Source organism: Mus caroli, chromosome 16, assembly GCF_900094665.2.
Source record: "Mus caroli chromosome 16, CAROLI_EIJ_v1.1, whole genome shotgun sequence".
In the NCBI taxonomy this organism is placed as follows: Eukaryota; Metazoa; Chordata; class Mammalia; order Rodentia; family Muridae; genus Mus; species Mus caroli.
In genome coordinates, this window is record NC_034585.1 from 19,044,822 (window position 1) to 19,065,613 (window position 20,792).

General features: G+C 43.2%; 1 protein-coding gene across 4 annotated transcripts in view; it reads left to right on the forward strand.

Moving 5' to 3' along the window:
- Map3k13 (mitogen-activated protein kinase kinase kinase 13) overlaps window positions 1–20,792 on the forward strand; it is a 147,315-nt gene that overhangs the window by 31,792 nt on the left and 94,731 nt on the right. For 2 of the 4 annotated variants that reach the window (XM_029470558.1, XM_021184533.2), the window contains exon 1: window positions 8,311–8,503. The exons of 1 other annotated variant lie outside the window; for it this stretch is intronic. The gene's annotated coding sequence lies outside the window, so the exon portion shown is untranslated. Of the gene's footprint in view, window positions 1–8,310; window positions 8,504–20,328; window positions 20,776–20,792 lie in introns of those variants that run through there. One more of the 4 variants, XM_029470560.1, reaches the window with a different exon arrangement.

The following is a 20,792-nucleotide window of genomic DNA, read 5'->3' on the forward strand; positions in this document are numbered from 1 at the left end:
GGGGGGGGGGATAGAGAAATAGCTCAGCAGTTAAGAGGATTATCTACTTTCCCCGAGGTCCTGAGTTCAATTCCCAGTACTCACGTGGTGCCTCACAACCATCTATAATGTGATCGAATGCCCTCTTCTGGCATGCAGGGGTACATGCAGATAGAATACTCATTCATAAAATAAATATTTAAGGAAGGAAGAAGGTGGGTCATTTCCTTGAAAGAAGGGACAGGAAATGGAAGATCAGAAACATTACTGTTTATATCAGGATTCCTTTCCCAGGAGCTGCAAGGACTGATAGAGGAAGCTGTAACTCTACCAGTTATAGCTGACCTACTTGGGGAAGTTTGGCTCACAAATCCTGATTCTTCAGGTCAGAGAAATGGCCCCGTTTCAACTTTGCTGGGTTGAAATGGACGACACCATTTCAATTTTTAGCCTTGTATGTTGGATCCCAATAGCGGAGCTTAGCCCCTAAACAACAGCGTTCAGTAATTTCTGTTTAATATGCCAGTACTTCAAAAAAACGTATGGTAAGACAGGAGGTATGACTCAGCTGGTAGAGTACCTGCCTAAGCATAAGACCCTGGAACCCATACCCCTGGCTCCTCCTGCACTCAGAGGGGTGAAGTACAGCTGTCATCCTGGCGCTCAGGAGGCAGAGGCAGGAGGATTAGGAGCTGAAGGGCATTACCACCTGCAGAGGGAGTTCAAGCCCAGGCTAGACCATGTGAGACCCTGCCTCAAAACAATTAAAGGGCTGGAGAGATGCGGAACGGTTTGACAGTACTTGCTGCTCTTGCATACGGTCTAGGTTTGGTTCCCAGGACCCACATAGAACTCACAATCATTCTTAACTCTAGTTCCTGGGGATCTGATGCCTGGTTTTTGGCTGCATAGGCACCAGGTTTGCACATATATGCATATCTTAGGGTTTCTGTTGCTGTGAGGGGACACCATGACACAGCAACTCTTACAAAGGAAAGTATTTAATTGGGGGCTGGCTTACAGTGCAGACCTTTAGTCTATGTCACCATGGTATGCAGATAGACATGGCACCGAGACAGTAGCTGAGATTTCTACATCTGGATTCAAAGGAAGCAGGAAGAGACTGACACTGGGCCTGGCTTGAGCATCTGAAACCTCAAAGCCCACCGCACTGACACACTTCCTTAAACAAGGCCACAGCACCTAATGGTGCCACTCCCTATGAGTCTGTGGGGGGCCATTTCATTCAGACCATCATAATACATGCAAGCAAAATACTCATAAAATAATTCTGAAAAATTATCTAAATAAAAATATTCTTTAGCAGTTAAACTATCTCTCTACCTCCCTTTAAGATGTACAAAATTTAAAAACTATTACAAAACGTATGTGCCCTGCAATAGAAGATGTCAGCCACTATTGAGATATTCTAGAACAAGTTATCTTTAAGCTCAGGATCACTGTCTGCTGAGCAGTGTGCTTTCATCTCAGTTTCTAACATTAATAAAAAGTTCTGTAGAAACTCGGACTGTGAAATGTTACTCCCCCACCCCCACCCCGGAAAACAGTGTTTGAAAGAAAAGTTGCTGGGCTACTGTTCGTATAATGTTTACTGTGTTTTCAACTTCTGAAAATGAGAGGGGGTGTGGCTAGCCAGTGGGTGTGGCGAGGGGGTTTTCGTCTGCACCTTTTGTGTTGAGTTTCATCTCATGATTGGCTCACACTGCAAAGAACAGGACCACCTCACCTCACGGTGCCTTTTCTACAAAGGTAGATGTTTTAGGAGTTCTCAAATAAAAACAATGAAGGCTTCACATCATCTAGGTTTTTACATATCATCTAGGTTTTTACATATTATCTAGGTTTTTACATATTATCTAGGTTTTTACATATTATCTAGGTTTTTAGGTGGTTACACTGAAGTAACAGAATTCAGGTATGGATTCAAATTCTCGCTTCAGAATGGTGTAGTCTGTATTTGAAAACAGGCCTGTTGGTGATAGGTTGAAGCCGTGCATTTGAATGTGCTTTAAGTACATAATGTGGAATATAATGAAATTTAATACTTTGTTTTAATACTTTGTTTAGTGACCTAAGAGAGGAAGAGCTTTTCGTTTTGTATGAAGCCTATTGATTCATCTGTAGTCGTAACTACCAGGTTCAAGGTGCAGGGACAGGTACCACTTGGCCTGCTGTTCTAGTGTGTCATGTGAGCGTAGTTTCCATTTGGAAGGTCAGTAGATACTCCCAGCTGACAGGGGAATTCCAGCAAGGTCATTCACCCGTTCAAACCTTAAAGGTGAACACAATTGGGAAAAGCTGCCTCTGAATAAACATTAACCCATCTGGTTTCAAGTGGCTCCTTTTATCCTGTTTGGTTTAATATAAAAGGGAGACCTGGAACTCGATATCTTTATACTTAGATTAAAAATAAGTTTAAGGAACTTGGAAGCATATTCTTCCATGATTTATTATTTCTTTTAAACTTAGAAAAAAAAAAAGCTGCTCTCCCCAGCTAGCGATGGGAGGGTTTTTTTTTTTCACTGTGTGTGTGTGTGTGTGTGTGTGTGTGTGTGTGTGTGTGTTGGGGGTGGGATGGGGTTGGGACTTAGCTTGCATGCGGCGGTCAGAGGGCTGCATGTTGATCCTCATCCAGCTCATGGTCCCGAAGCTTGGAACTCTGGCTGCAGGCTTGTGGCCAGCACCTTCATCCTTTCTAGCTCTCCTGAGCAGAAGTTCTTAAAATATTTTCAGTATGTTTTTCTCAGTACGTCTATCAGTCTAAATGAACCAATTGTTCTTGAAACATTATAAAGCTGCCCTTAACTGACATTAGGAAACAAAGGGTGCTGGGTGCAAATCAGCCTATGGTCTCGACTGCACAGGGTCCCAGATCAGACATTCTACAGACTCCTGCTGCTCCAGTGGGGGGTTCATTTGCTGTCGAAAGATGAGCTTTTAAAAAGTAGTAAATATTTATATTTATGAAATAGCTCCAGCATGAGTGTGTGCATCCCTACAGTGGGGCTTGATGAGCCCCGTTCCCACTAAATCCTCCTATGCGCTCGCTCGTCCCTGATCCACAGAGGAAAGCCAAGAGCTGGGATCCGTGATAACTGTTGTCACTTCTCCAGGGGATCTGCCACACGCCTGTATATCCTAATCCAAATGCTGCCTAGCTTTCAATTGCTTTCTTTAAAGTTCATGAAAATGAAATCAAATTGTCTGCACTTTTTTCTAGAACATACTTTAAAAAATGGTAAGTTGAGATCACCGAGTCAATATTACAGTTACTGCCGCTTGCTCATTAGTGCCCATTGCTGGATATTGCATTAGGTGACTTAGAATTTAGTAGCAGAGTCTACTGGTATATGCAGGTAGATATATACATACATAGATAGCTATTTCCAGCCATACATAAAGATTAAACTGAGTCTTTACTAGGTGAGAACATTGCCTCGTCTGTCTATGTCTGATACTGTTTTTCATGTCACCACACACACAGAGTAAAAGATACTGTTTGTGCAGTGCAGTAGGCTAAACGAGTGAATCTGAGTTCCTGCTTTGGAGCTTCCACGACGAAGAGCTGAGCTTCACATCTGGGCACATTATTGCATACTGCATCTTATCACACCGGTTGGCCAACTGCTGGGACTTGTGTGTGCGAGTTCAACTTGTAGATAGAGGCTCATGCTTTCTATCCTGCCACCAAACTCCTTAGTGGGGTTCGTTATCAATTGCTGTAACCTTGTATTTTCTCTGAATATATATTTAAAATAAGAAAGGAATGACTAAGAATTCTATCATTCTCATGATTATGGAGATCAAAGTTGAAAATGAAAATAATTTATTAATCCTGCCATACCAATTCAGATTGCTCTCGCAAAGCATGATAATGTCTTTAAAAACAAACAAACAAACAAAAAACAAAATAAAAAATCCATTACATCAGAGAGCTGTAGGCAGGAGGCACTGTCAAGGAGTCTGAGCAGAGCTGCAGTTCACTGTGAGCCACATCCCAGGCCGAGTGACTTATGGAAGCTCCACGCTGTCTCTCAAGCTTGGTGTTATTTTCACCTGTTGTTTCTTAGCCTCAAAAGGTAGTTCCAGATGGTGTGCAAAACGAACAAGAGCTGCTGGCATGGTGCATACAAACTTAATCCAGTACTTACAGGCAAAGGCAGGTGGATTTTTGTTGAGTTCAAGGCCAGCCTGGTCTGCCTAAAGAGTTTCAGGCCAGCTGGAGCTGCATGGTGAGAACTCGTTTTAAAACAAAAACCACAACAATCAAAAAGGAAATAACTTGCCTGGTTGATTTTTCGTTTATGAGCACAGATACTTAGGGAGCTGTGGTTGGACTATCCTTAACATTGTCCTTCTGATGAATAAGCAGCAGTGATCTCTTTCAGGCTGACATTATCATCAAGAATAATACCTGGTTCACTCAGTAAGCAGCCAGGCACTATTTTAGGGAAACTGCTACTTTGCCATAGTTTTTGATGGTGTCTTCTAGAAACTCCTGTACTGATGTTTTGACTATTCGAGTAGCTTCTCCCGTGAAGGCTGCGACCAGGTGTTTGCTTGGCAGCAATTACCTTTACGTAGGAATATTTAACAGTAAAATAGTATTTCATTTTGATTGGTTGAAAATTAGGGGCGAAAATTGCTCTTCCACCTTACCCGTGTCCTGTTTATCATAAGTCAGTCATGGGTTTAGTTGTATTTGAGATCATTTAGAATTTGGTGACACAATATCCATGGCATATGGCTGACCACAGCACAGGTATGTGCACATCACTCACTCTCACATACATACTCGATCCAGAACTCTCTGTGCTGTTGATTTGTCACTGACTTCCTTTCCGTGTGTGACTAAGCCTCAGCCACAGACGATAAACAGTGAGTGGTTATAGAAGTAGAGACATAGTGGCAGGTGTGACCAGGTTAAAACTTCGTTTGTTGTTTTTCTTCTTTGATAGTAAAATATATCTTGTAATTTGCCAAGAGAAGCCATAATTCAGAGTTATATTTAAAATTCTAGGTAGCCCAAGTTTTAAAAGCAGTCACATATTTCAACATGGCTTCTCTGGTAAGTCTCAGGTTTGTGCCCAAGTACTTCTCATATAAGAACCTTCTGTGGGTGTTACTTATTTGTCAAAATAAAGAAATGAATGTGATTGTTAGCTGAAATCTGCACTTCATTTATCTCTTACGAAGTTTTTCAAGGACTGTATTTTTCTGTCTCAACATATAATCTAGGGTGTCATATTACATTTAGCATATTTTCAAATTGATAATATCAGCTTTGGTAAAAAGCTCCCGAAGCCCAGAAGGATCCTGTGTGCTTTCTACCTTGGAGCCTCTGCTAATCTAGAGTCTGCCTTCTGTTTCTGTTTTCTTAAATATCCTTCCTGAGAGGTGTATACAGGTATGCACACCCATACACATGCCTCAGCCACACCTATGTGCACGAAAATGCATACACACAATTGCATTTAAACAAATTTCTCTACATATAAATAGTTTCAATTATATTTGTTTATTCTCAATGAGTAGCCTACAACTGCCTTGTTTTTCATTCCATATACCATCAGATATGATAACTGCATATACTAGGTCCCTATGGCTCATATCCTTTACTTTTGCAAATAATGCTGCTGTGGATATTCACACACACGTGTTTGCTTACATGGGAAAATGTGGCTTTAGTTATTGCTTGATGAAAGGGTCAGTGTATTCATCATGTGTCCGTTTGTTTTCCAGAGTGGTTCTACCAGTTTAGCTTCCATTATTTCCCCATAACTTCACAGCACTGTCTTATACAATATTTTGAATTTTACCAAATTAAAGTTAAAATATAGATTAAGATGATACCATTTTTTTTTAATTGCTATCTCTCCTGTGCTGAATGAAATTGAGTGTGAAGAGGCACCATGACCATAGCAACTCTTATAAAAGAAAGTATCCAGTTGGGGCTGGCTTATACTTTCAGAAATTTAGTCCATTATGATCATGGCAGGAAGTGTGGTGACATGCAGGCAGACATAGTGTTGGAGAAGGAGCTGAGAGTTCTGTATTCAGATCCACAGGCAGCAAGAGAGAGCCACTAAGCCTGGCTTGGGCTTTTGGAAACCTCAATGCCCACCTCCAGTAACACACTTCCTCCAACAAGGCAGCCCCCCAGATCCTTTCAGTAGGGCCCTCCCTGGGGACTAAGCATTTCAATGTGTCACTCTTCATTCAAACCACCATCGTATTTGCATGTGTTCGAAAGCCATCCCTCTTCTTGTCTTAGCTGTGGCTAGACCAGAGCTCACAGAGGAGAGCAGAGTCAGGCACAGAATGTCTCAGTCAGTGTTCTGCTGCTGTGAGGAGACACCACAGCCACAGCAACTCTTACAAAGGAAACATTTAATTGTGGCTGGCTTACAGGTTCAGAGGTCCAGTCCATTATCATCACGGTGGGATGCATGGCAGTATGTGGGCAGACATGGTGCTGTAGGAGCTGAGAGTTCTACATCTTGATCTGAAGGCAGCCAGGAGGAGATTGTCTTCAGCACTGGGCAGGGCCTGAGCTTAGGAGACCTTAAAGTCTGCCATCAGGGTGACAGTGACATGACAGTGATGGTGACAGTGACGCATTTCTGCCAATAAGGCCACACTTCCTAATACTGTCACCCGCTATGGCCAAGCATTCAACCACATGAAGCTATGAGGGCCAAATCTACTCAATCTACCAACTACACTGATGTTAAACAGTTTGTGTGGGCAAAGACTTGGGGATCCACTAATTTGAATATAATGCATTAAAAAGCAAAAACAGTGTTTACTTCCAGGCCAAGGATATCTTTTTAATAGTTTTAATATTTTTCCTTTATCAGACATCTTAGACTATTCTATTCAGCCTTGAATAGGATATATTGAATATATTGAAATCAAGTTACCTATATTATTTTTCTAGTCTACAAAAATTATCACAAACTTATGATCTAAATGACTACAGAGTAGGGAGCTGGAGAGATGGCTCAGTGCAAAAGGACCTGCTGCTCTTTCAGAGGACCCTAGTTCATTTGCTAGCTTAGGTGTCAGGTAGCTCATGATCACCTCTTACTCCAGTGCCAGGGCACCCGATGCCTCTGGCTTCCATGGCACCTGCATGAACGTTCACATGCCTTCCCACAGAAATAAATGCACATACACGATTTAAGAAATAAATTAAGATTGTAGATTAGGGTAGGTCTCACTGGGCTTAAAAACAAGTATTTCCAGGGCTTCAAACTTTCTTAGAGGCTCTGTTTCTGTGCTGCTTCTAGCTTAAGTCCACCTGCAGCCCATAGATTGTGCCTCTTCACCTTAAAGCCAGCAGGGATTAGTGGAGTCCTCACAGGGACTCTTTCTAATCATAGCCGGGAAGAGTGATAACAGTCTCTCTCTCTCTCTCTCTCTCTCTCTCTCTCTCTCTCTCTCTGTTTTTTGTTTGTTTGTTTGTTTGTTTTTGTTTTGTTTTGTTTTGTTTTCCGAGACAGGGTTTCTCTGTGTAGCCCTGGCTGTCCTAGAACTCACTCTGTTGATCAGGCTGGTCTCGAACTCAGAAATCTGCCTGCCTCTGCCTCCCAAGTGCTGGAATTAACGGCATGCACCACCACTGCCCAGCTGATAACAGTCTTGTGACTAGATTGGACTGGTGGATAATGTCATTTCACCATTCTTAAACTCAATCATATGTACAAAGTCCCTTGTATAAAGTAATTTTTACAGGTTCTAGTAATGGGGACATCACATTCTGCTCATTGCAGAGACTCACCAGGATGTGAGGATGCCAAGTTATATGCAGAGAGTCAAGAAAAGCTAAAGATTCCAACATGTATTTTTCTGGGAGAGAAAATACAATGTTCCCAGAGTAGTTAGCACATGTAGCCTGTAATAGATGGCTATTCCTGGAGGGGCTCCTGGTGAGAACTAGCAATTCAGGAGGGAAAGCATACAGGCAAAGGACACAGCATTGAACTAAGAGAACACAATTACATCTACAAGCTATCCTGCATTATTATAATCACTAGAAAACGAGGTGTGAAGAGGGAGCCCATGGTGTGCAAACAGAGAAGCAAGCTTCAGGCCTTTCCGCTGTGGTTGCACAACCAAGCGACTCCAAGGAGGAGGAGACACTTGCATTGAAATAAGAATCAAGATCCTTGGAGCTCCGAGGACTGTACTCCTCCCACCCTGGAACACATGGAAACCCAAACCCAGCCATCGGGAGTAATGAGAGTTCTCGGGCTTCCCCTAGTCCTCACTACTTTTGTCTTTACACACATTGAACTTGACCTTTGGGATGCTGCTGAGTCGCAGGAGTTAAAGGAACAGCCCCTCCTACTGGCCTGTAGGGCGGTAGCCTCCAAGGCCACTGCAAACATGTCTCTGTGTGAACTTGATCCAGAAACAGCCAGGCAGGGGACAAAGTTTAATCCGAAGGAATCGTTGGCTGCCTGTAGTTTCAGGTTATCTGTCCAGACTTCAGCATGCCGTAAGTAGTTTCTGTTTTTTAACTTTTGTGGCATTTTAATAGATAACAATTGCAAGAATAGTTTCCATAAGATTAAATCAAGTTCTGAATGGTTTTGGGTCTTCTATACTAGACCTGCTTAGGAAGTTTCAGCACTTCACAAATGGCTTTGTTCTTTAAAATGAAAAGAGAAGCCATAAAAATCCGAAGTGAGTATTCTACTCAAACTGGTCCTGATTGAACAAAAAGATCTTAATGTCTTATGTTGAGTGGAGGTGTTTACAGCTGAAAACAAATGGGAATGGATTTATACCCTGTGCCTGGAGATTGAGCATTTCCGAAACATGCTTAGATTTCACCCTATGTTCCTTACAGTTGCTTAAGGCATGTGTTAGTAGATATCTCGCTGAGCTGATTGAGGTAGAAATTTTTATATTCAAAAAAATGAAAGGAACGAGAGAGTGGTGCTTAAAACACAACAGAGGTTGGGAACCTAGAATGCGGCAACAGAGTGAAGTGGATGGAAGCCAGAGGTCCTGAGACTTAATGTGATGTGACAGAGAGATTGTAGGACTTTGACATCTGTACTGATTTGTCAGGCAGAAGTCCCAGTCTGATATGATATGCCTATAGTATATGAGGCATATGGTGTGTGTGTGTGTGTGTGTGTGTGTGTGTGTGTGTGTGTAATAAATTAGTGCTGCTCCCACTGCCCTTGTCTTGAGATTAGGATTTTGGGAACCGCACATTGGCACACAAACATGCTGACCTCTTGAGTGTAGATACAAGGATTTTAGGGCTACATTTGGTGTTGGAAGGGTTGAGATTTTCTGTTTTCTTCTTACTACAATAAATATTTTAAAAACTGATGCATCATAATTGTATGATTTTTGACTAAGGATTTATACTTTGACATGGTTAATGTATGAGCTAGAACCTAGCTCTTAGCCAGTAACCCCACCAGCCATTGGTAAATGTTGAAATTTTTTATGTAGAAGCTTTGGGCTTCCCTGTCTTCATCTCAGACCATAGCGACAGTTTATTTCCAAGCCTGCTTCTCGCTGCTGTGTGCCAAGTGGGAACCAGACGTGGTCCTGGTGGGATGAGAGCTCAGGACATGTTGTTCTAAGTAGGGTCCAGGACTGTACTGAAGTGAGACTTTGTCCACCCTTTAGATTGCTGAATCCCAGTAATTCTAGGCTCCTGGCCTGCTAACTTCCTTAAGGCAATAAAGTTTCTTGGGAGAAGTTATTTGGTTGGTTGTTGGTTCATGAAGCGAGACTGGGGAGGGAGTAGAAGTCTTTGGAAAGAAGCCAGACTGATAGGGAAGCAGCTGTTTCCTGGCTGGGTCAGTCTTGTAGCCACCTGGAGCCAGACAAGTGTGTGTCGGCATATGTATCTTAACCAGAATTCTTTGGTAATTTCAAAAAGCCAAGCTCTTTTGGAAATTTTCAGACACCCCTGCCAGCTGCTTATATATCTCTGAGTCACCTAACATTCATGTCATTGCAGCGCCCTCTAAGGTGGCTCAGCCTAGCTCCCGTGTGTGTGTGTGTGTGTGTGTGTGTGTGTGTGTGTGTGTGTACCAACCCCCCCCCCCATAGCCCCTCTCTTCAGTTCACTCCAGCTACAGACAAGGTTCTGCTGTTTCTTGGTTATAGCAGGCTTGGTTCTGCCTTGGGGCCTTTGCTGCCTGGAGAGATCTTTTCCCAGGTTGGCTCATTCTGTAGCCACCAAAGCTTCCTCCTAGCAGCCTGGAAGAGTGCCCTGCAGGGCGCCGCCCCCACTCCTGCCCTCCAAATTACTCCTCTCCCTTTGCCAGGACTTGCTGTTTTGTTTTTTTCAATGTCCAGTAGGACATTGTTTTATACAGATAAAGAAGTGTGCATATATGTGTATATGTGTACATTTGGTCTTTCTCCGTAGGATGTGAGTTTTAAGAGGGCAACATTATCTTGTTCAGTGCTGCATCATCAATACCCATTGTATTGCCTGGCTGTGGGAATAGACACGTGGGAAATAGTTGTACAAAGAGATTAATATCCCCTGGTATCATTAAAATTGATTCTAAACATTCTTTTAAAAATAACTGATAGAGTCACATGACTCTAAGACCACCACCACCACATAAAAAGGTCCACTCAGAAGTCTTCTCACTCATCCAGTTCCCATCCAGGATGCTTTGATTCTCGTGAAAGCCCTAAATCACTGCTGTGTCTTGTGCACCCTGCTCCATGACCTCACTGCATGCGAAAGGAAACGCGGAACTGCTTCCTTTCCCCACACAACACTTGCATTCTGTTTTGAATTTTTCATATATGTTGACTATGTCTTGCTAATAATACTTAGAGAACACCTTCATTTTTAAATAGTTGTGTTTTATTATACTGTATGGTTGGACTAAATAGAAGCAATCTCGTAAAGTTGGGCATTTGGTTGTTTCTTGTTACAAACAATGATGAAGTTCTTATGGTTCAATGCATTGTCAAAAGATGCTGCAGACATCCGATTGTCCTCCAGAAAGACGATACCAGTTTGTGGGGCCCTAGCAATAAAGACATCAGCTCCAGTGCCCTGCCAAGTGTATTATTAGGCTTTAGCCAGTCTGATAGATTAAAAAATGACTTCAGCATACTTTTTTGTTGTTTTTAGAGTTTATAATAATTTTTTGTTAAGTAAAAAAAATTTAGTTGCTAATAAACAGGTCATGAAATTTACCAACTTCATACCAATTTTAAATGTACAGCTTAGAAATAGTATGTCCACATTGTGGGACAGATCTCTAGAACTTCCTTTTTTTTTTAAGATTCACTAATCTTTAAAAAGTGTGTGTTTGTGTGTATGTGTGTATGTGTGTGTGTGTCATACTCATGAATGTGCCAAGATGCATGTACAGATTAGAGGAGAGCTTGCAGGAGTCAGTTCTTTCCTTCCACTCTGTGGGTCTGGAACTCAAACCCAGGTTGTCAGCTTGCTGAGAAGAACACCCTCCTGCTCTGTGCAGAGCGAGAGGGAAGATGAGAACAGAGAAGTCACCCTCTTGCATGCCATACACTAAAATAGACAGAGGCAGTTCATAGATAAACTGAGCCACGACGCTGTGGAAAGAGAGTGCAGGAAGGTGGGTTTGAGGGGAAGGTGTCTTGAGCAGGACACAAGAAGAGCTAAGTAAAAAGAAATGAGCTTTTAAAAAAAAGAAGCAAGAAAGAAGCGAGCGTATACATTTATGGCCTCCCAGGCTTTAATATGTTAATGTTTTTAATAAGTGGGTTGCATAGCATTTCCCAGCGCCCACAGAATCATTTCTTCCATCTGGAGCCTCCGTTTGACTGACCCTGTCCTGCCCAGACTGTTAACCCTTTGCTTCCCTCTGGCCTCTGAGTCCTATGGCTCTAGCTCCTAGTTGCTCTCCAGCATTGAGACCGCCGCTGTGTAAGTCTTGGTTTCCTTGGCACCTGGTCTCTGACTCATCTCTGATTTAATCGCTGTGTTCTTCCTGCTCGTGCTTACCACGATTGAAGTCTTGTGGAGGATAGACTGCCATTTGTCTTGTTCTTTCTATATAAGATGTAGGCAGAAAGGAGACAAGGAAAACCAGAGGCACACTTACCAGAACCTCATCTGGCTCGTAGCTTATTGACTTCACAGAATGAGATCTTAGCAAATAAATAGTGTGTACATCGGAAGGAACACAGGAAGTGAATAAAGTTAAAGGGCACAAAATATATGAGGGCATTATAATATGTGAGGGCATTATAACATATGAGGGCATTATAATATGTGAGGGCATTATAACATATGAGGGCATTATAACATATGAGGGCATTATAACATATGAGGGCATTATAATGTATGAGGGTATTATAGTATAAGAGGGCATTACAATATGTGAGGGATTATATATGAAGGCATTATAACATATGAGGGCATTATAACATATGAGGGCATTATAATATATGAGGGTATTATAATAATGAGGGTATTATAGTGTAAGAGGGCATTACAATATGTGAGGGCATTATATATGAAGGCATTATAATATATGAGTGGGTTATAATATTTGAGGGCATTATAATATATGAAGACATATAAGGGCATTATAATAGCTTGAGGCACATTTAATGTCATTTGTTCTTCTTTAATATTGGATTTAGTTTGGCAGTTTCATGCATGCATGTATTGCATTCTGATTCTCTCAGTCTTATCCTTCCCCACCCCCACCTTACCCCACTCCGCCTCAGTCTCCACCCCTGACCCTGCCCCGTCCCACCCCCTCAGCCACTCCTTCCCTATGAGTCCCTTTCTCACCTTCATGTCTTTTTGCTTTGTGGCTAACTCCTGAGTGTAGCCAGGACTGTCTGCTTGAGCATGTGCAGTGTGGCGCTGTCCATTGGTGTACATTAGGGTCACATGTGGCTGCACCTGAAGACAGTGACACCCTTCCCAGCATCCATCACTTGTCACTGGTTTCCCAGGGTGGGTAGGGATGTGTGTGCCCCTCCCTGACCCATGACTGACTGCTCCGTGCAGGAGCCACAGCAGCTGTGAGGTCATGACTGCAGTGGCCAGGTCACGCCCTTCCTTGGAGAGCATCCACATGAGGGCATTTCTCAGCCCTCTTCCCTACCCACAGGCTCGTACATTTTTCCCCCTTTCCTCTCCCTCTTTGTGATGTTCCCAGGTAGCCTTGGGACTGACTATGTAGCTCAGGCTGACCCTACAGCAATCTACATGTCCCATCTTCCCCAGTGTTGGGATTACAGTGTCAATCACCATGCCCAGATCTATGGTTTCTATTTTTAAAATCATACTTTGAAAATTTTGTATTTTTAAATAACTTAAAATTGCTAGTTGAGGATTATAGAACATGTTTGTGATTCCAGCATCAGGAAGGTTAAGAGGATGAGGCTAGCCTGGGCTATATAACAAGACCCTGTTTCAAAAAAAAAAAAAAAAACCCACTATAATACATAATAGCTTCTCCTGAATATAGAATACTAACAGCCAGATATGGAAATGACATCTGACTAAAGCTTACTAGACAGCATACATGCCCCCCCTTGCTACGAAAGTATGTGTATATGCAATCATATACATATGCTCAAATTATTTACGTATGTGTGCACGTGCACTCTCATACATCAAACTCCATCCGAGGCACTTCCTCATGTGCTGTCTCATTTAACCATCCGATTCTGCCCTGGCTTCTTTATTCTGGAAAATGAGATGATAATTTCTCACTCTGCCTTCCTCATAAAACAATCAGTGTGACTGTATCCCAGCAATAGACTACTCCAGCCATACTGTTTAAAGATTAGATCTTGAGTGCTCTGTTGTGAGAGTGGTTTCCATAGCAAAGCGGTGTGATCAGTCTGGTAAAATTCATTTCAAAACACACTGGCAACACAAACTTAGCAGAAGCCGTTTACACAAGAGAATCTGCGAACATCAAAGACAATTATGGGGCACCTGGGAGGCGTAGGTCAGCGCTTTCCCTACCTCTAGTGCACACAAGGCAGAGTAAACACCGTTCCTAGTGGGCCAGGAAAGCACCTACCTGGACAGACAGGCAGAGGCAGGATAGCCACACACTTTAGAACTTGAAAGCCAGTTTGTGGCTGGCATTAAGAGCAGATGCTAGGTAGCAGGGCACCCAGCACAGGCAGTGGGGGCTGCTGGGCACTGCAGGAAAAGGTTTCTCACAACCCAACACTGAGAAACCCTCTCCTCTCCCAAGCAGTTCTTGCCTCTTGTTTTGTTTTTTTGTTTTGTTCTGTTTTAAACAGAATCTCTTTGCATAACCTTGGCTGTATTGGAACTATAGACCAGGCTAGCCCTGAACTTGTAGAGCTTCCCCTGCCTGTGTCTCCCAGGTGCTGGGATTAAAGGCCTGGGCCACCACACCCAGCTGTAAGCATTTCTTATAATCAGCATAGGACAGTCGAATCCATCCCAGGCTGACTTCCCACTGTCTTTCCAGCTTCTGGAATTTAATGACATGATGGGGGTGGTGGGAGAGTGGGGACCAGGGGGTGACAAGTGTCCAACATGTTTTCTCTCAGGTCTCCAAATCACAAGGGAGTCACAAACTAGGGAACACACTCATCAAGGGAAGGCCACAGGCAGTCAGTCACCGGGATGCAGAGGGTGTACGGCTCAATGATGATATGCATTCTTACCGAGTGCAAGGTCCCTGGGCTCAGTCCCCAGGACCCAAACCAAACCCCTCCAAACAAGCTACATACTAATTGAGGTTTGAGAGAGAGAGCTCAGTGCTTGATCTGGAATTTCAATCCTAGCACCCACTGTTAACAAGTCAGATCTCCTTGCAATGCCTGCAAACCTAGCTCCGAGGCGGACAGAAGACACCCTGGACCCTTTTCTAGCTTCTAAGCATATGCACATACACCTACAGAGACACATACATGCAAACATAAGTTATGGAGATGCCAGGGAAAGGCTACCCGCATTCTATTTTCTGTAAAGTGATTAGCAAGAGGCCTTCATGGCTGCTTCAAGAAACTGCAGAGAGATCTACCAGGATATTTTCTTCTGGGAAAGGCTGAAGAACCGAGATTTCAAACAATGTACTTAAACATAGAAATGGGTGTGGGCGCTCCTGGGGAGACAGCTCAGCTGATAAGAACACTCACAGCTCCTCCAAGGGACCTACCTGAATATAGTTCCCAGTTCACACCTCTAATTCCAGCGCCAGAGGATCGGATGCTCCCTGGGCATATACATACATGGTGTGCAAACACACACACACATACATACACACGGCGTGTATTCACATACACAATTGTATACAAATGAATATATATATACATATACACATATACATATATATTAAGATATTCTACTAGGAAAAAAACAAATATAGACTGCCCTTTGCAAACTATTCTAGAATCATATAAATGATCTGGCAGGCTGAACCCATGCAGAGTGCTGTTCAGAATCGATGGAGATGCAGGTGTGATGGTAATCCCAGCACTCAGAAAACAGAGGCAGGAGGATCACAAGCTTGGTTCAAGGCTAGCCTGGGCTGCATTGTGAGCCCTTGTCTCAAAAGAAAAAATAATTTGGTGAAAATTATGGATGTTTTATGACCCTTAATTTAAAAAATTCTAACCATGTTAGTGAGGGCTAGGGAGGCACTTTATTGTATTAGGAAGCTGCACCAGGGGGCTCTGCAGACAATAGAGATGTCACTGGAATTGCTGTGGCTGGTACTTACGTGGGTCAGCACTTGTCTTACTGAAGGTGCAACAGCAGGCTAAGGATGTAAATTACATGTTTACAAAAGGGTCTTTTGCTTTTTTGTTTTGTTTTGTTTTAGTACAAAATAGAAGTCTGGAACAAAATCTGCAGTTTATAGTCATCAATGGCTTGTTATATTTAATAAAGTATGGGGCAACTCTTCAAATTCAGGAGACAGCAGGGTTGTGTAGGGTAGTAGGTAGGAGAAAAAGGGCCCGGAGCGAATGTCAAGGGAGTGGCAGCACAGACGAGGAAGGCCAGACATGTGTGCCCTAAGCATTGTGAGAAATTCGCTTACAGACTTCAGGGCTTCAGTGTGAACTCTCCTCTCACCTTGCACTGGGACAGGACTTACCCAGTATAATGTTCTATTGCTGAAATAGTGCTGACTTCAAAGACTCTGTTTCCAAATAAGGTCGCACTCTATTAGTGAACTTTGTTTCACTGTAACGAAGTATCCCAGTGAATCAGGAAGGGGCAAGGTCTGCTTTGGCTCCTGGCTTTAGAGGTTGCAATCATGTGCACTGGGTATCAGAGCAAGAGCGTGTACTGGAGGAGTCTGTTCATCTGATGGTACCCGGAGGCTGAAGTGAGCAACAGGAGATGTCGACGGAGCTTCAGTGTTGCCTGTGATGGCATCTAAATTGTAATAGCATGACGCATTAATCCTTTTAATAGGAATAATAGAAACTCATAACAAACATGCTGCCTGATGAGCAGATTCACCTGGGCATAAACCTGAATTCAGTAGTAATGGCAGACAAGACGAAGCATATCGGAAGTCAGAGACTGTGCCTCTGGCATCTTTTGAATTCCTCCTCTGCCGTGTGGTACAGGGTATAATGGTTACTCCTGATTCCAGGTTTCTAGCCCAGGTGGACCTGCATAACCAGGCAGGACAGTTGTTATGTATTTCTGGGTTTTGTACTAAAAGGAGCAATGTACTATGCTATTCAATCTTTGTTAAATATACCTCAGGGGATTTAGATGCTTTCTGTAGGTGTAAACCAAGTTGTCTGTAGGTGGGATGCTATGAAAAATTCTATATACCACCATTATCACAACTTACTGGCTTAAAAATATACATTTATTACCTCACTTATGGGGTGTGGCCTAGCTATACCCTCTACAGAAGTGTTCTGATAGCCTTAGTAAAGACAGGTGCCAGGGCTGAATGCCTTCTCCCTTGGAGGTCTAAGGGATTTTTGGCAAGTAATGAATTCAGTTCCTATGACTCTGGCTCGTGGTTATCAGACTGAGAACTTCTGTTCTCCCACCTCCTTGTTTCCTGCCAAGTGAGGAAGTCTACCCTCAGCTCATAGAGGTCACCCCACATATCCTTGCCATGTGGAACCCTCCAACATGGCCACATGCTTCCTTATCGCTACTGTGTGAGAAAGAGAGAGGTGGCCGACAGGTGACATGGTTTTGATGACAGTGATAGTTATGTATCCGTCGTCATGTTGATCTTACCCTGTTGATAGGAAGAAGTGAGTCCTGCACATGCTCATGGGAGTCTACTCATGGGGTGACACTAGTGCCTTGCCCAAGGCGGCTTCTCTACCCAAACACCACTGCAATGTCCTCTTACTTCTTCCTCTAGTTTGCTGTCAGTGGATGGCTGCCACTGGGATATTTTAACGAATAGAAATGGGACAACCAAAATCAGATGGGTAAACATATCCACTCACTGTGAGTACTGCAGTGTGCTGCGACTCTAGAAACAACTGGGCATGTGTGTGCATGCGGCCAGTCTGACCTCAGCAGAAGATCTGTGTGCAAGATGCTCTGCCTCATGTCCACCAGCTGGTGTGCAAGTGGAAAAGGACAGTGAGTGGGGCAGACAGAGCAGCTCTCTGTCTCACGTGACAGTGGGACGTGGGATAGGTCCCATCTACCAGTTGGGAACATGATCTGCCATTCAGTAATTACTTCCTCCGGTCTCTCCTTTCAGAGTTCAAGGTCGTCCTAGGCTGTGCAGCTAGTTTGAGGCCCGCCTGGGAAACTTGAGACGAAATCTCAAAACAATAACACTGTTTCTTTAAGCTCCTTAAAGGACATTGTCAGGTTATGCCTACTGCCAGAGGCACTGTGTGCACACCTGTTTCCTCAAACTTCCAAAGGGAGGATGTTGCCATATCAACAAAATAAAAGGATCTCAAACCCTTTGCAAGCAAGCAGCAAGTGGCATCTTGCGTTATTTCCATTTCTTTAACTAATGTTTAAACTGAACATTTTTCTTATGAGCCTTCTATCTTTTCATCTGTGACTTAACTGGTAGGTGGGCCTTTTCCTTGTTCATCTCATTCCTACATTTATCCACATTAATGATTGTTTTTAATTAACAGGTTTTTTTTTCATACAACATATTTTCATTATGTTTTCTTCTCCCCTAACCTAACTCTTCCCAGATCCTTCCCACTTCCCTACCATCTCAAATTTATCTCTTTATCTTAATAATTATTGAACTCACAATTGTACAAGCTGTTTCTTTTTACATTTTGTCAATTTTATAAATTCCTCCAAATAAACTCGCTCTTTGATTCTTAATATATGGATATATATATATATATATATATCCATTGTAACATACTTACCCACACTCATTTTCAAGTCATGAAGGAGTTCTTTGTCTTCTCTAAAAATATCACCATGTGGTTTTCATGGAAACTGTCCCTGGACTGAGTTGTTTAGCCCTTTCATTCAGACCTGGTGCTGACTCTGAGAGGTAGCCCTGGCTGGGGGAGGAGGCAGGAGTCTCCTCTTCCCCCTTCTCTTCAGTTTCAGGCCATCTGAAGTGCAGCCCATCTGCTGGGAAAGCCGCTGTCCACGATGGAGCCACAGTCGGGGTCAGAGAGGGAAGAGTGCGTGCTGGGAGTGGTTTCCTCAGTACAGAAGAACAGGTTCTTGTTTCTGCATGGGTGTAAAGCAGAGCTTGTGTGAACTTAACAGAATATACCTTAACAAAGCCATTCGATGCTCTTCTGTGTGGCTTACTTTACTGTTTTGCATATTGTCTTATTAATTGCCTTTCAGGAGTCTGGGATACTTTAGCTAGAGGTTAACTCACTTCTCTGACAAAATGATTCCTGAGCAGTTCCAGCACATTGCACTTTCCCTTTCAAATGTGAAAGTATTTCAAGAATATTTTTCTGGTTTACAGTAGGTGGCAGCAATGGATTATCTCACTAGGCTCAGCATGCAATGAGGCATGTGCAGGGATATAAGCATGTGCCTTACATGTAGGATCGGGTAGTGGTGCTGCCTCAGAAATGCACACCATCACCTGTGACTGTTTCATAGCCCAGCTATGCAGTGAGCACCAGTTTATACTCCTCTGGGAAAATACACTTAAGGTTTTCTTAAGTCACAGCTTGTCTTGCAATGTGTGAATTCTGCGCATGTATGTATGTATACATGTGTATGGGGGTACATGTGTGTGTATACATGTATAAGGGACATTGTATCCAGGTACACATGTTTGTTGTGCATGTGGAGGTCAGAGGAGAACTTTGGGTGACTTCCTTTATTGCTAACTTATTCCTTTGAGACATGGCCTCTAACTGAGCCTGGAACTAGTGACCAGTGTGCCCCTCCACCATCTTGCTCCTACACCACAGGGCTAAGGCTAAAGAGCCACACACCCACTCCTGGCTCTGCTGTGTTGTCCTGGAATCAGAGCTCTGTTGCTCACACTTGAGCAGAAGGGCTCTTTACATACTGAGCCACTTTAAGACACCAGCCTGTCCTCTAAAGGATACACTTTTCAAAGATACGTATTTAGTACAGCCCTGAGTAATTTAATAGACTAAACTATGCTAAGATCGAGTCTTTTCCAGGCCAGTGCTTCTGTTGTGAGTAGGTTTCAGTGGAACCATGTCTTGCTGATTTAAATTTCAGGTCTGATATCATCTCATAGTATTTATCATTGTTATTTCTAGAATGGGGTGTTCCCTATGAAGTTAGCCTTTGGCTGAAGTCCACTCAGGACAGAAGCAAGCCAATCCACCACTACAGCGGGCAGGCCTGGGATACACTTGTGTAGGCAGGAGAAGGCCAGGACAATGGACCAGTGCTCATTCACTGTCAGAGAGGCCAGGGCCAACCAACCAGAGACCGTGACAGAAGTGTGAGCAATGGCTTCCACTTCTCCCTTTTAGAACAGCCTCAGAATGAGAAAAAAAAAAAAAAAGTGAAGATGGCAGGGGAACAACTCCAAAATTCAGTGTTCAAGGGAAAATTCCATCCTGTCCTGAATTCTGTATGTAAAAATGTCTTAAGGAAACCAAGTTCTCAGATCTACACACCATGATTTTCAGGGCAGGGCTGCATACTTGTTTATTAACGGATCTCAGTTTGCTGCCAGCACAGACTAGCATGCTTTTTACTGAGTGAATAAGTGAAATTATCCACTTCTTCTCGGTGCCAACCACATTCTTTTCATTATATCTTTCTTTCTTTTTTTTTTTTTTAAAGATTTATTTATTTATTATATGTAAGTACACTGTAGCTGTCTTCAGATACTCCAGAAGAGGGCACCAGATCTCATTACGGATGGTTGTGAGCCACCATGTGGTTACTGGAATTTGAACTCTGGACCTTCGGAAGAGCAGTCGGGTGCTCTTACCCACTGAGCCATCTCACCAGCCCCTCATTATATCTTTCTAAAATGGCTCCTTTCTTCATATGCCCTGTAGTGGGCTGTGCCACCCACTGAAGTGTGAGTTAGCTCTTCCTCTCCAGCAAGAGCATGGCCAGACTGAGACAGCTACAGTCAAGGGAGGCTAGCCAGCACAGCAGAGTGCCTGGGAGGGAGGCTTTGGAGATAATTTTTCAAAGAAAATTCCAAGAATTTTGCATCGAGGAAAATTGAAAATGAGGCTCTAGGGTGTGGCAAGTGTTCCCAGACCCAGCACTACTTACCTCACAGTGGTTTCTATGTCTCTAAAGTACCCAGGCCCCAGGAGCTGACCTGCTGCCCTCTGCTCCCTTCATGTTGGCTCTCCTGTTGGATCTCCACCTAAACTTGCAAGGTGTGCTTCTTTGTTTC